General features: G+C 39.3%; 1 non-coding gene across 1 annotated transcript; it reads left to right on the top strand.

Moving 5' to 3' along the window:
• The first annotated feature begins 635 nt into the window (after nucleotides 1-635).
• Nucleotides 636-743, top strand: LOC130953384 (small nucleolar RNA R71). The gene has a single exon (XR_009075555.1). It is a non-coding gene; the product is annotated as a small nucleolar RNA R71 (small nucleolar RNA).
• Nucleotides 744-13,011: the final 12,268 nt, after the last annotated feature.

Here is a 13,011-nt window from a genome sequence, read left to right as displayed (position 1 = left end):
CCTTGTTTCATTCATGAAACTTTGAGTGGTCTTTATTAGATCAGAGACCATTGTTGCTAAGTCAGAAGTATTCTGCTTAGAACTCTCTGTCTGTTGCTGAGAAGATGATGGAAAAGGCTTGCTATTGCTAAACCTGTTTCTTCCACCATTATTGTTATTGAGACCTTGTGAGGTCTCTCTTGATTCTTCCATGAGAAATTGGGGTGATTTCTCCATGAAGAATTGTAGGTGTTTCCATAGGGTTCTCCTAGGTAATTCACCTCTTCCATAGAAGGGTTCTCAGGATCATAGGCTTCTTCCTCAGATGAAGCTTCCTTAGTACTGCTTGGAGCATTTTGCATTCCAGACAGACTTTGAGAAATCAAATTGACTTGTTGAGTCAATATCTTGTTCTGAGCCAATATGGCATTCAGAGTGTCAATCTCAAGAACTCCTTTCTTCTGACTAGTCCCATTGTTCACAGGATTCCTTTCAGAAGTGTACATGAATTGGTTATTTGCAACCATTTTAATCAATTCTTGAGCTTCTGCAGGCGTCTTCTTCAGATGAAGAGATCCTCCAGCAGAGCTATCCAAAGACATCTTGGATAGTTCAGAGAGACCATCATAGAAAATACCTATGATGCTCCATTCAGAAAGCATGTCTGAAGGACATCTTCTGATTAATTGTTTGTATCTTTCCCAAGCTTCATAGAGGGATTCTCCATCCTTCTGTCTGAAGGTCTGGACTTCCACTCTAAGCTTACTCCATCTTTGTGGTGGAAAGAACTTTGCCAAGAAGGCATTGACTAGCTTTTCCCAAGAGTCCAGGCTTTCTTTAGGTTGAGAATCCAACCATATTCTAGCTCTGTCTCTTACAGCAAAAGGGAATAGCATCAGTCTGTAGACCTCAGGGTTAACCCCATTAGTCTTGACTGTGTCACAGATTTGCAAGAATTCAGCTAAGAACTGATGAGGATCTTCCATTGGAAGTCCATGGAACTTGCAATTCTGTTGCATTAGAGAAACTAATTGAGGCTTAAGCTCAAAGTTGTTTGCTCCAATGGCAGGAATAGAGATGCTTCTCCCATAGAAATCAGGAGTAGGTGCAGTGAAGTCACCCAGCACCTTCCTTGCATTGTTGGCATTGTTGTTGTTTTCGGCTGCCATGGGTTCTTCTTCCTTGAAAAATTCGGTCAGGTCCTCTAAAGAGAGTTGTGCTTTGGCTTCTCTTAGCTTTCTCTTCAGGGTCCTTTCAGGTTCAGAATCAGCTTCAACAAGAATGCCTTTGTCTCTGCTCCTGCTCATATGAAAGAGAAGAGAAAAAGAAAATGTGGAATCCTCTATGTCACAGTATAGAGATTCCTTGAAGTGTCAGAGGAAAAGAGAAATAGAAAGAAGAAGGAGAAGAAGAATTCGAACTTTAATTAGATAAGGTTCGAATTGTGCATTTAGAAGGAGTGGTACTCCATAAATAGTAGGATGTGGGAAGGAGGGAAGAGAATTTTCGAAAATTCAATCAAAAGATTTTGAAAACATTTTGAAAATATGATTGAAAATTTTTGAAAATTCAAAGTGAAGAAGAAATCAATTGATTTTTGAAAAAGATTTTGAAATTAGAAATCAAAAAGATTTGATTGAAAACTATTTTGAAAAAGATGAGGTTAAAAAGATTTGATTGAAAAGTTATGGTTTTAAAAAGATGTGATTGAGAAGATATGATTTGAAAACAATTTTAAAAGATATGATTTGAAAACAATTTGAAAAGATATGATTTGAAAATTAATGACTTGCCTAACAAGAAAAGATATGATTCAAACATAAAACCTTTCTTAATAGAAAAGGCAAAAAATGTTCAATCAAATCATTAATTGTTAGTAAGTATCTTTGAAAAAGGAAAGAAATTGATTTTGAAAACATTTGATTGAAAAGATATGATTTGAAAAAGATTTGGTTTTAAAAAACTTTGGAAACTTGAAAAAAATTGATTTTGAAAACAAAATCTTCCCCCTAGCACCATCCTGGCGTTAAACGCCCAGAATGGTATACATTCTGGCGTTTAACGCCCAAAATGCTACCTCTTTGGGCGTTAAACGCCCAACCAGGTACCCTGGCTGGCGTTTAAACGCCAGTCTGCCTTCTTCACTGGGCATTTTTGAATGCTCAGCTTTTTCTGTATAATTCCTCTGCAGTATGTTCTGAATCTTCAATTCTTTGTATCATTGACTTGAAAAGACACAAATTAAAAATATTTTTGGATTTTTAATAATCAAAATGCAACAAGAATCAATTAACAATGCATGCAAGACACCAATCTTAGCAGTTTGTGTGCTACTGACACTATATGAGACACATGAACACTCAAGTCAATAGAATTTAAAGATCAAAACAAGAAATATATGCATGGATTCGAAAAATATAACAAAAACATGCATTTGACACCAAACTTAAGATGAGACTCTAGACTCAAACAAGAAATATTTTTGGATTTTATGGTTTTGCAAATTTTTTTTTTTGTATTTTTCGAAAATTAAGTGGGAAAAGGTATCAAAATTCTTAATGAGAATTCCAGGAATCAGTGCAATGCTAGTCTAAGACTCCGGTCCAGGAATTAGACATGGCTTCACAGCCAGCCAAGCTTTCAAAGAAAGCTTCGGTCCAAAACACTAGACATGACCAAAGGTCAGCCAAGCCTTAGCAGATCACTGCTCCAAAAGCAAAATTGATGAAAATCAACAAGCTCTTGTGGTGATAAGTTGAAACCTCGGTCCAATCAGATTAGACATGGCTTCTCAGCCAGCCAGATTTCAACAAATCATCATGAAACTCTAGAATTCATCTTCAAGAATTTCGAAAAAAATAAATACCTAATCTAAGCAACAAGATGAACCGTCAGTTGTCCAAACTAGAACAATCCCAGGCATTGTTACCAAAAGCTTGCTCAAAACTTGAACAATCCCCGGCAACGGCGCCAAAAACTTGGTGCGCGAAATTGTGATCACTACAACTTCACACAACTAACCAGCAAGTGCACTGGGTCGTCCAAGTAATACCTTACGTGAGTAAGGGTCGATCCCACGGAGATTGTTAGCATTGAAGCAAGCTATGGTCATCTTGTAAATCTTAGTCAGGCAAACTCAAATGTATATGATGATGAACGAAAATAACATAGAAGATAAGGATAGTGATACTTATGTATATCATTGGTGTAAGAGCTTCAGACAAGTGTATGAAGATGCCTTCCCTTCCGTCTCTCTGCTTTCCTACTGCCTTCATCCAATCCTTCTTACTCCTTTCCATGGCAAGCTCGTGTAGGGTTTCACTGTTGTCAGCAGCTACCTCCCATCCGCGCAGTGAAAGCTAATGCACGCACTCTGTCACAGTACTGCCAATCACCGGTTTGGTTCCTTCCCCTACCAGAATAGAATCACTCTTTTGCGTCTGTCACTAACGCCCAGTAGGTTACAGGTTTGAAGCACGTCACAGTCATTCAGTCATTGAATCCTACTCAGAATACCGCAGACAAGGTTAGACCTTCCGGATTCTCTTGAATGCCGCCATCAGTTCTTGCCTATACCACGAAGACTCTGATCTCACGGAATGGCTGGCTCGTTTGTCAGGCGAGCACTTGGTTGTCAGGAACAAGAATGGTTGTCAGTCACCTTGTTCATGGGGTGAGAATGGTGATGGGCGTCAATCATCACCTTCATCATGTTGAAGAACAAGTGATATCTTGGTAAAAGAACAAGCAGAATTGAATGGAAGAACAATAGTAATTGCATTAATACTCGAGGTACAGCAGAGCTCCACACCTTAATCTATGGTGTGTAGAAACTCCACCGTTGAAAATACATAAGAACAAGGTCTAGGCATGGCCGAATGGCCAGCCTCCCAAAGAGGGTTCAATCATAAAAACATGATCAAAAGGCTCTCTCTAATACAATAGTAAAAGGTCCTACTTATAGAAAACTAGTACATAGATGAGTAAATGACATAAAAATCCACTTCCGGGCCCACTTGGTGTGTGCTTGGGCTGAGCAATGAAGCAATTTCGTGTAGAGACTCTCCTTGGAGTTAAACGCCAGCTTTAGTGCCAGTTTGGGCGTTTAACTCCCAATTAGGTGCCAGTTCCGGCGTTTAACGCTGGAATTTCTTGAGGTGACTTTGAACGCCGGTTTGGGCCATCAAATCTTGGGCAAAGTATGGACTATTATATATTGCTGGAAAGCCCAGTATGTCTACTTTCCAACGCCGTTGAGAGCGCGCCAATTGGGCTTCTGTAGCTCCAGAAAATCCACTTCGAGTGCAGGGAGGTCAGAATCCAACAGCATCTGCAGTCCTTTTGAGTCTCTGGATCAGATTTTTGCTCAGGTCCCTCAATTTCAGCCAGAAAATACCTGAAATCACAGAAAAACACACAAACTCATAGTAAAGTCCAGAAAAGTGAATTTTAACTAAAAACTAATAAAAATATAATAAAAACTAACTAGATCATACTAAAAATCTACTAAAAACAATGCCAAAAAGCATACAAATTATCCGCTCATCAGCACCACAAGCCAACCTCCAACCACTTGGGTGCAAAGTGAAGAAACTCGAGAAGAGCGATAGCAAGAGCAAGTCCAATACATGCATAAACAAAATCCTGGAACAAATGAAGTCTATGGTGACACTTACAATCCATCTTGGAAGAACCATCCCAACCTCAGATGGGGAGACAACCATAATCAAAACCAACAACCATGGCAAAGAAACACAAGTCAGAACAATTGGAAAAACACAAACCACAACCCCCAGCCAAACACTAGTCAAAATACATACAGAAAACCACAAAACAACTACCCCAATTCTAACCAATACCCACCCAATAACCACCCAACTAACCAAAACACCTATCATCATCCATCAACACCCCAAAATCAACACATCTCACAAGACTCACAGAGAATCTCCAATCTAGAGCTGCTCATGGAGAAACTGATGAAGAACCAAGAATTGACAACAAAGAACCAAGAAGCCTCTATGAAGAACCTAGAGAGGCAGATTGGACAAATCTCCAAGAAGATTTCTGTTGAAAAACCATCAAGTTCACTACCTAGTGACACCATTCCCAACCCAAAGGAAGAATGCAAGGTCGTGCAACTAAGAAGTGGAAAAGTGTTAACAGATGGTAACCAAGGGGCAACCAAGCATAATGACACTGAGCCAACAAAGAATGATGAAGCCATCAACAAGGACATGATAACCGAGAATGTTCCAGAAAAACCCACAGAGGAAGACAACAAGCCACAGAATTTGAAGAAAGGAAAGCAAATTTTGGAAGAAGCAATTCCAAAACAATATCAAGTGGAGAAGAGCTCAACACCACCACTGCCTTATCCACAGAGATTTCACAAGGAAACAAAGGATCAGCATTTCCACAAATTTCTTGAGACTTTTAAGAAGTTGGAGATCAACATACCTTTAGCTGAAGCATTGGAGCAAATGCCTTTATATGCCAAGTTCTTAAAAGAGCTCATCAACAAGAAAAGAGATTGGAATGAGAAAGAAACGGTGATGCTTAGTGAGGAATGTAGCGCCGTGCTCCAAAAAGAAATCCCACCAAAACTTAAGGATCCAGGGAGTTTTGTAGTGTCATGCACTATAGGCAAACTATCCTTGGACAAAGCTCTCTGTGATCTTGGAGCTAGTATCAACTTAATGCCCTTGTCCATGATAAAGAAGCTTGCCATAGAAGAACTCAAACCCACCAGGATGTCACTAGTCATGGCAAACAGATCAATCAAGACACCAAATGGAATTGTGGAAAATTTGCTAGTAAAGGTTGGAGAGTTTATCTTCCCTGCAGATTTTGTAATCCTAGATACCGATGAGGAAGGCAATAATTCAATCATCTTGGGCAGACCATTTCTAGCAACTGCAAGAGCCATTATAGATGTGGACAAAGGAGAAATGATTTTCAGAGTACACAATGAGCAAATGATCATCAATGTTTTTAAGTCAATGCAACACCCTCCAGAGCAAGAAGATCATTTGAGGTTGTATGTGATAGAGAGCCTGGTGGAAGAAATATTAGATATTGATCAGCATGAGTAAGAAAAAGACAATCAAGAAACAATAGAGGAACATGTGGCTGAAGCTTTCATAAACAAAGAGGTGGAACCAAGCAAAGAAGAGGTGCAAAAGCAAGAACTGAAGCCATTACCTTCTCATCTCAAATATGCATTTCTTGGCACTTCGGAAAGCCTCCCGGTGATCATCAATTCGTCCTTGACAAAGAAAGAAGAAGGAGAGCTTCTTGATGTTCTCAGAGCTCACAAGGATGCTTTAGGATGGACCATTGATGACCTGAAAGGCATCAGCCCTACAGTATGCATGCATAAGATTCTTTTAGAGGACAATTCCAAAGCAATAATTCAACCTCAAAGAAGACTCAACCCTGCAATGAAGGAAGTCGTCCAGAAGGAAGTAATGAAATTGTGGAATGCAGGAATCATATATCCTATTTCCGATAGCTCATGGATAAGCCCAGTCCAAGTGGTACCAAAGAAAGGTGGAATGACAGTCATTATTAATGAGAAGAGTGAACTCATTCCTACCAGAACTGTGACAGGGTGGAGGATGTGTATTGACTATAGAAGGTTGAATGATGCCACACGTAAAGATCACTTCCCACTTCCTTTCATTGATCAAATGCTTGAAAGGTTGGCTGGCCATGCTTATTATTGCTTCTTAGATGGCTATTCTGGGTATAATCAGATAGTGGTAGATCCAAAAGACCAAGAAAAGACTTCATTCACATGCCCAGTTGGAGTTTTTGCCTATAGAAGAATGCCATTCGGATTATGCAATGCCCCAGCCACTTTTCAAAGGTGTATGCTTTCCATTTTCTCAGATATGGTTGAAAAATTTTTAGAGGTTTTCATGGATGACTTCTCTGTTTTTGGTGATAATTTCAATACTTGCTTAAACCATCTAACTCTTGTCTTGAAACGATGCCAAGAAACTAATTTGGTTTTGAACTGGGAGAAGTGCCATTTCATGGTACCTGAGGGGATTGTTCTTGGTCATAAAGTTTCAAGAAGAGGAATAGAGGTTGACAAGGCAAAAGTAGAAATAATAGAAAAACTCCCTCCACCAACTAATGTGAAATCTGTTAGAAGTTTCTTGGGGCATGCAGGATTTTATAGAAGGTTTATCAAAGATTTTTCTAAAATAGCCAAACCTTTGAGTAACCTTTTGATGATTGATCAACCTTTTGTTTTTGATAAAAATTGCCAGCATGCGTTTGAAACTTTAAAACATAAACTCACAACAGCACCAATTATCACACCCCCGGATTGGAGCTTACCATTTGAACTCATGTGTGATGCAAGTGAAATTGCAATTGGTGCTGTACTTGGGCAGAAGAAGGGAAACTTGCATCATGTCATATATTATGCAAGTAAAGTATTGAATGAAGCTCAAAAAAATTACACTACAACAGAGAAGGAATTGTTAGCTGTAGTCTATGCATTTGATAAGTTTAGATCGTACTTGATAGGATCTAAAATTGTGGTTTATACTGATCATGCTGCTCTCAAGTATTTGATGTCAAAACAGGATGCTAAACCAAGACTTATCAGGTGGATTCTACTTTTACAAGAATTTGACATTGAGGTAAGGGACAGGAAAGGCACTGAAAATTTAGTTGCTGATCATTTGTCAAGGCTGCCACCAGAAACAATTCAAAAGGCCTCATTGCCTGTGAATGAAAGTTTCCCAGATGAACATCTTATGCTGATCCAACAAACGCCATGGTTCGCTGATATAGCAAACTACAAAGTAGGGAGAAAGATACCGCAAGAATTCACTAAGCAACAAGTGAGGAAACTAATCAATGAAGCAAAGAAGTTCTTGTGGGATGAACCCTATCTGTTCAGAAGGTGTTCTGATGGAATAATCAGGAGATATATTCCTGAAAGTGAAATAAGAGGCATATTATGGCATTGCCATGGCTCAGCTTATGGTGGACACTTTGGTCCAGAAAGAACAGCAGCAAAGATACTACAAAGTGGGTTCTATTGGCCAACCATCTTCAAAGATGCCAGGGAGTTTGTCCACCAATGTAATGAATGCCAAAGAGCAGGAGGACTAACAAGAAGGAACGAGATGCCACAGAACTTCATTTTGGAAGTAGAATTGTTTGATCTATGGGGCATTGATTTCATGGGACCCTTTCCTCCTTCTTATTCATTTAGATATATCTTGGTAGCAGTGGAGTATATTTCAAAATGGGTGGAAGCCATAGCCACAACTACCTGTGATGCACAAATTGTCCTTCAATTCCTAAAGTAGCACATCTTTACTAGATATGGAGTGCCCAAGGGTCTCATCAGTGATGGTGGTGGCCATTTTTGTAATAGACAAATGGAGAAACTTCTCCACAAATATGGAGTTATTCATAAGGTAGCCACACCATATCATCCTCAAACTAATGGGCAGGCAGAATTAGCAAACAGGGAACTGAAGAAGATCCTAGAAAAAACAGTTGGTAGCACAAGAAAGGATTGGGCTAGGAAGTTGGAAGATGCACTTTGGGCATACCGAACAGCTTTCAAAACTCCTATTGGGAAGTCCCCATTTCAACTGTTATATGGCAAATCTTGTCATCTCCCTGTAGAGCTTGAGCACAAAGCCTTTTGGGCCACTAAACTTCTAAATTTGGATTCTGAAGCAGCAGGAGAGAAAAGATTGTTGCAGCTGAATGAGCTAGATGAGTTTAGGCTAGAAGCCTATGAAAATACCAAGATATACAAGGAGAAAGCTAAAAGATGGCATGACAGGAAGATTTTGAAGAAAGAATTCAAACCTGGACAACAAGTACTCCTGTATAACTCACGGCTCAAGATATTCCCTGGCAAGCTTAAGTCTAAATGGACTGGTCCATACTTGGTGACTAAGGTTTTTCCTTATGGGAGTATTGAACTGCTAGATGAAGCAACAAAGAGTCGGTTTACAGCAAATGGTCATAGAGCAAAACCATACCTAGGGGGGCAATGGAACAAAGAAAAGGAGGTCCAGAACCTAAATCCCTCTTGAAGCAAAAATAGAAGATGTCAAGCTAGTGACAATAAAAGAGCGCTTGTTGGGAGGCAACCCAACCTAAGGTAGTTGTCTTTTTCATAGCTTTTTCAATAAAAATGTTGAATAATTGGCATGCATTGCAAGGAGCTAAGTTTGGTGTTGCACACCAAAATAATTTGAGGGAGAGTGAAAACTTCTAAGTTTGGTGTTCCACCAAAAAAATATCATTTAAAAACACATTCTCACCTCTTGCATGATTCTAGCCCCAAGCAATCAAACACATTATTCAACTGTTGAATTATTTTCTAGCTTTAATTTCATTAACCTTTAGCAAGGATACATGGTTTCAAATATGGTTGACTTGTTGCATCTGAGGTAGTGGCAAACAATTAAGTTTGGTGTCCCTACACCAAACATCAATCCTGGAACCACACTCAGTTTATGCATAATAACCATATAATTAAGGGCTTGAGAAGCAAGCAACTTTGAGGATTATGCAGGACATGAGTCAACAATTGAAGACATTATGCATCTTGACTCAAAGAGAACACAACAGAAGGAAAAATCAAAGGGCTGTAACTTCAAAGGTTGTATCTAAAACTTAATCCTTGCTGCTGTGAAATGCTTTGAATCTGGATACCATTGTATGTCTTGCTAAAGTGTTTATCTAGCTGCAAATGAAATTGTTTGTTAAAAATGCTAAATGTGCATAATGCTTGTTATCCATCACTTAGCTTGAAAATTGTTCTGTTTCCCATATGCTTAAATAAAAGAGTTTGGTTTGAATTGAAAAGTGAAATATCCAATGTTGCATAAGTATGAATGGAAGTTGGTGGTGGTATATGTGTTTGATTAAGTGCATAACTCATGAAATAATTGTTGCATAATATCATTCTCATTCAATTTTGAGTTAGCTTGCTGTTACAAAGACTCTCATCAATAATGAAAAAAGCCCTTGGTAACAAAAACAGAAAGAAAAGGGAAAGAAAAAGCCAAAATGGCAAGAAAAACAAAGAATAAAGGTTGGACACCAATAGCTTGGACCCTAGGACATATGCCTGTGGTGTTCTTGTACTAAGATCTGCTTGGATGAGTAAATTCTAAGGGGTATTTTAAAACCCGGTCACTTAGATCAACTGATTTGGGATGGCCAATTGAAAATCCACAATAAAGAGCAACTTAGATACAAAACATTTAGTTATCCAAAGAGATGCTGGGCATCAATGATCCTAGAAAGAATTAGTGAGCCATGTGTCTGTGGTGGAAAGATGTTGAGTAAAAAGGAAAAGAAAATAAAGCCAAAGGCTAATTCTGCAACATTTGACACCAAACCTCCAAAAGAATAATAAGTTTGTTAAGCATTGTAAGCCAAGAAAAGTTAGCAAGGGAGTAATTAAAAAGTGAGTCTTCTAACAGCAAGTTTAGCAAGCCTTTGAGGAAAGATGTGTATTATGCAGCAGCAACAATAAGTGAGTTGTCATTGTCTGCATAAAGACCCCATAAATCAAGTTCTGCTATATGCCTAATAAGGATATGTGTTCTTTTCTTATTCATGTCATTTACTCTTATTTTTTGATGCTTGCTTGGGGACAAGCAAGATTTAAGTTTGGTGTTGTGATGACAAGTCATCATATACCCATTTTTCAAGCTAATTTCACTTGTTTTGTTAGCATTTATGCACTTTCTTGCATCCTAAGTAAGTGATTTGGAGTGAAAATGCACAACTTCTTTAAATCAAGCAACCACCATGAAATTAATGTTAAATCATGAGGTTTAAGATAATTTTAATTGAATTTTAATTGATTTATAAGCCTCTTGAATTTAGTGATACTTTGAGTGGTTGTTTTGGTTCATTATAGGTGAAGAAAAGAAAAGAAAAGGAAAAGCGTGGCCTAAGAAGTGTAGCCCAAGGAAAGGAAAGTGTGGTCAAAGAGAAAGGAAGTGTGCCGCATGCAAAGGGGAGGCAATGTTTGCCCTCCACAAGGGCACACTGCCCTCTAGGAGGGCAACATAAGAAAACCAAGAAGAGAAGGCAACTCTGCCCTGCCCACTCCAAGGGCAGAGCACAATTTTGTGCCTTGGAACCAAGAGGAATAGAATGTTGCCCTGCCCTCCACAAGGGCAGTATCGGGCTCTCCAAGAAAGAAAATCAAAGGAAAAATATCACCCATGCATGCCACAAGAGTTGAACACAGGACCGTGAGGAAGCTAGGACTTAAGACCCATTACCGTGCCAAGAAGCCAAGGAAAATGATGTAGCGTGTGCATCCGCCCAGGTTCGAACACGGGAATGCATTTTGGAAACACTGCCCTGCCCTCCGCGAGGGCAGGGCAGCATTTTGTGTGTGGCGCACCAAGAAACAATTCTGGCGCACCAACTCTCGACCCTGGCAGCACCAACGCGCACCACGCACAATCTGGCAGCACCATATTTTTCTGCCCTGCCCTTGGCGCGGGCAGGGCAGCGTTTTGCGCGCCAAGCATGCACCAGCCGCACCAATCTTCCGCACCAAGCATCAATTTTCTGCCCTGCCCTCCACAAGGGCAGGGCAGCCTTCTGGGAGCCACCATTTTGGGCCGAAAATTCAAATTAAAACACCATTTTAATTCATTTCTTCACCAATTCAAAAGCCCATCCAAATCCCAATATCCAAGAATAGAAAGTGTATAAATAGGAGTTAGTTTGATGTAATTAGGACTTTTACTTTTACTTTCACTCTTTTGATTTACTCTTAGTTTTGCTTTTGAATTTTGCACTCTCTTTGAGCTTTGAATTCTGCAACTTCTCTTGGTGACTCCACTGAGATTTCTGAGAATTGGGGAGGAGAATTGATCTCTCTTCTTCCTCATTCTTGCCTGAGCAATTCTACTCTTCTGTTTCTGAGTTTTGGGTGTGAGAAATTGAGGAAATTCTGTCTCAATTCCCATTCAAATTCTCTTTTAATTCTTTTCTGCATAATTGAATCTATTTACATTCTCTTTACTGCTTCTTCTTCTAATTCTTGTCAATTGCATTGTGAGTTTGGACCTAGGAAGGCAAATAGAGATCTAGGCTCTGCTACCTAGTCTCTTGAGACCTGAGACCCAATTTTACTTTTGGTTCTTCTGTGAACCCTGCTGCACTTTAATTTCATTTTCTGTTTGAATTCTCATTGCCTCTAATTCAATTTCTACTCTCTTAATTGTTGCAATTCACATTCTCTTGTTTAAATTCTGCAATCCCTGTCCTCAATTCCCTTTTACTTTCAAGCAATTTATATTTCTTGCAATTTAAGTTACTGCAATTTACATTTCTTGCACTTTAAGTTTCAGTCATTTACTTTCTTGTTCTTTAAGATTCAGTTCATTTTACCTTCCTGTTCTTTAATTTACTGCAAATTCCCCTCTCCCTTTACATTTACTGTCATTTACTTCCTGTTAAACACAAATCACTCAACCAACACTTGATCCGCTTGACTAAACCACCCACTAAACTAAAATTGCTCAATCCTTCAATCCCTGTGGGATCGACCTCACTCATGTGAGTTATTATTACTTGATGCGACCCGGTATACTTGCCGGTGAATTTTGTGTTGGATCGTTTTCCACACATCATAAAGCACGTGCTAACTTATGCATCGGAGTCTCTTGCAGGTACCACCACCCTCCGGTGACGAAGGATTAGCAGCATCACCAAGCCCAACAAGTCGGATGCAACAGCTCCGGCCGCCACCGCAGATCTCGTCCGAGATCGACCTACAGTTTCAGATAACTCTCGGAACAATAACCATGTGAAATATCTGATCCAACAGACATACCTTCAGACAATATTAAAGTAGTTTTCTCAAAGCAATCAAGAAATATGTAATGAATAAATAACAATCTATCCTTAGAATGATGTCAATCCCAAGCAAAGGCAAACAAATCAAATCATGCATGAAGTACTTATCCCTAATGTCAAAAGGTACTTTTTGGCATACTAAACTGG

Source organism: Arachis stenosperma, chromosome 9, assembly GCF_014773155.1.
Source record: "Arachis stenosperma cultivar V10309 chromosome 9, arast.V10309.gnm1.PFL2, whole genome shotgun sequence".
NCBI classification, from domain to species: Eukaryota; Viridiplantae; Streptophyta; class Magnoliopsida; order Fabales; family Fabaceae; genus Arachis; species Arachis stenosperma.
This window is presented reverse-complemented; position numbering and strand designations above follow the sequence as displayed.